A 2,841-nucleotide genomic window follows, 5' to 3' on the forward strand; every position below is an offset into this window, starting at 1 on the left:
CTTCTTTTTATTCTTCATCTCTTTTCTATGACCCACCACAACCGCCCCTTTGCTTTCCGAGGTTTTCTTGGCTGCCAACCCCTATTTTCTATATATATATATATTTATATAAATAAGACAGAAATAAGAACCGGCAGTCAAGAAGACCTCGGAAAGCAGTCCGAGTGGCGCTGGCTACCACCCCCAAGCGCAGGAAACAAAAACGCCTGCACATAAACACCCCAGAAAGTGGAGGCTAAAGTAGCCCCGCCGGTAGCGTAGAGGTTATCGCACCAGACCAGTATTCTGGAGGTCGTTGGTTCGGATCCCACCTGGCGGGCATTTTTTCTCCACTTTCTTATTTTTCAAATTCTTTATCTTGAGGTAGTGCATCCTCCCCTTTGCTTTCCGAGGTCTTCTTGACTGCCAGTTCTTATTTCTGTCTTATTTTCAATGAGCCACTCATTTCCTATTCTGATTCGCTACATGCATAGCGAGGGCCTCTGTTCTGGTAGTCTTGGTGCCATAGGGAACTTAAGAGGGTTCAACGCTGGTCGACCACTCTCGACATGTCGTAGACGCTCGAGTCACGGCCCGGGGGTTAAAAAGAAGGTCCCCTTCACCCCGAGTAGCCCGAGTGGCGCTGGCTATAACCCCCATGCGCAGGAAAGAAAAACGCCTGAACATAAATACCCCAGAAAGTGGAGGCTAAAGTAACCTCACCGGTAGCGTAGTGGTTATCGCACCAGACCGGTATTCTGGAGGTCGTGGGTTCGGATCCCACCTGGCGGGCATTTTTTCTCCACTTTCTGATTTTCCACATTCTTGATTGATTGTGGGGGTTTAAAGGAGCCATGAAGAGAAAATACAACTTCGTTTGATTTGAAAGAGCTAGTATTCAGCATCTCACTCAGCCCCATTACAGCCACAAAAGATGTTTTTTAACGAAAAAAAAGCAAGAAGTATATAAAAAGGTTCAAATTTTGCGCCACAGTGACGTATTATGAGCAAGAATGACGTCATACGGGCCAACAATAACACGTAATTTTCAGTGCGTTAACTGCACGTTAGCATTCAAGTGATGCGGTCAAATGGAGCTAGAGGCCCCATTACAGACGTCCAGTCATGTGTCGTCGCGACAGGTCAGTTAGGCGGCCGCCAATCGCACAAACAAGGTTCCGTGACGTCATAGAAAAGTTGCGGGAAATTGGCTAGGGGGTCGCGACTGCTTTACACGTTTTCTTTAATATCTCCGTTATTTGTTCGAAGATTGCGATGATATTGGTATCATTGTTATCGGGACTAAGCAGTCTTTGTAATAAACCCAACTTGTATTTTGTCTTCGTGGCTCCTTTAACGCGCCGACGCAACGCAGGTGATGAGGCGCGCCGTAGTGGAGGGCTCCGGATTAATTTTGACCACCTGGGGATCTTTAACGTGCGCCGAAATCTCGTACACACGGGCGTTTTTGCTTTTCGCCTCCATCAGAAAAGCGGCCGCCGCGGCCGGGAATCGAACCCGCGACCTCGTGCTCAGCAGCGCAACGCCTTAGCCACTGAGCCACCGCGGCGGGTGATTTTCCACATTCTTTATCTTCAGCTACTGCATCCTCCCCTTTGCTTTCCGAGGTCTTCTTGACTGGCAGTTCTTATTTCTGTCTTATTTTCAGCGAGCCCCTCATTTCCTATTCTGATTCGCTATATATATATATATATATATATATATATATATATAGAGAGAGAGAGAGAGATAGAGATATACATATATATGTCAGAAATAGGGATTGGCAGCCAAGAAAGCCTCGGAAAAGGGGGGATATCGTACGTAATGAGATAAAGAATTTCGAAATAAAGGAAGTGGAGATAAAATGCCCGCCACGTGGGATGCGAATACACGACCTCCAGAATACCGGTCTGGTACGATAACCACTACGGTACCGGCGGGGCTATTTTCCCCCACCACTTTCTTGGGTATTTAAGTCAATGTAATTTTTTCCTGTGCTTGGGTGTGGTACCCATCGCAACTCCTACTTCACGGGGTGAAGGGGACCTTCTTTGTTTTAAGCCCGGGAAGTGACTCGAGTGTCTACGACATGTCGAGAGTGGTCGACCAGCGTTGAACCCTCTTAAGCCCCCTGTGGCACCAAGACTGCCAGAACTGAGGCTGTCAATATGCATGTAGCGAATCAGAATGGGAAATGAGGGCCTCGTTAAAATATAAGACAGAAATAGGGGTTGACAGTCAAGAAAACCTCAGAAAGCAAAGGGGGATATGGTAGTTCATTGAAAAAGATAAAGAATTTTGAAAGAAAGAAAGTGAAGAATAAATGCCCGCCAGGTGGGATCCGAACCCACCACCTCCAGAATACTCGTCTGTAGCGATAACCACTACGCTACCGGCGGGGTGATTTTCCCCCACCATATTATGAAGTATTTATGTCAATGTAATTATTTCTGTGCTTGGGGGTGGTAGCCAGCGCCACTCGGACTTCCCAGGGTGATGGGGAACTTCTTTTTTTTAACCCCCGGGCCGTGACTAGCGTGTCTACGACATGTCGACAGTGGTCGACCAGCGTTGAACCCGCTTAAGCTCCCTACGGCACCAAGACTGCCAGAAGAGAGGCTCTCGCTATGCATGTAGCGAATCAGAATGGGAAATGAGGGGCTCGTTGTAAATACGACAGAAATAGGGGTTCATACTTTCACACACATTGAAGTTCGCCCCAAGGGCCGCACAAGACACAGCCGTAGCTGTCTTGGATGCATCGCAGTTTTACTATGCGCTCTGATGCTTCTCCTGCAGGAAAAGAAAACTTCTGCCTAATGGCTACCCTTGGCACCTTGTTTTTACTGAATTTCGGGA

General features: G+C 47.5%; 2 non-coding genes across 2 annotated transcripts; one reads left to right on the top strand and one right to left on the bottom strand.

Annotated features, from left to right (window-relative positions):
- The first annotated feature begins 246 nt into the window (after nt 1–246).
- Nucleotides 247–319, top strand: Trnat-agu (transfer RNA threonine (anticodon AGU)). The gene has a single exon. It is a non-coding gene; the product is annotated as a tRNA-Thr (tRNA).
- Nucleotides 320–2,308: 1,989 nt separating this feature from the next.
- Nucleotides 2,309–2,381, bottom strand: Trnat-agu (transfer RNA threonine (anticodon AGU)). Its single transcript has one exon. It is a non-coding gene; the product is annotated as a tRNA-Thr (tRNA).
- Nucleotides 2,382–2,841: the final 460 nt, after the last annotated feature.

This window comes from Haemaphysalis longicornis, unplaced genomic scaffold, assembly GCF_048455015.1.
Source record: "Haemaphysalis longicornis isolate Haplotype H1 unplaced genomic scaffold, Haemaphysalis longicornis Haplotype H1 scaffold_6, whole genome shotgun sequence".
Lineage (NCBI taxonomy): Eukaryota > Metazoa > Arthropoda > Arachnida > Ixodida > Ixodidae > Haemaphysalis > Haemaphysalis longicornis.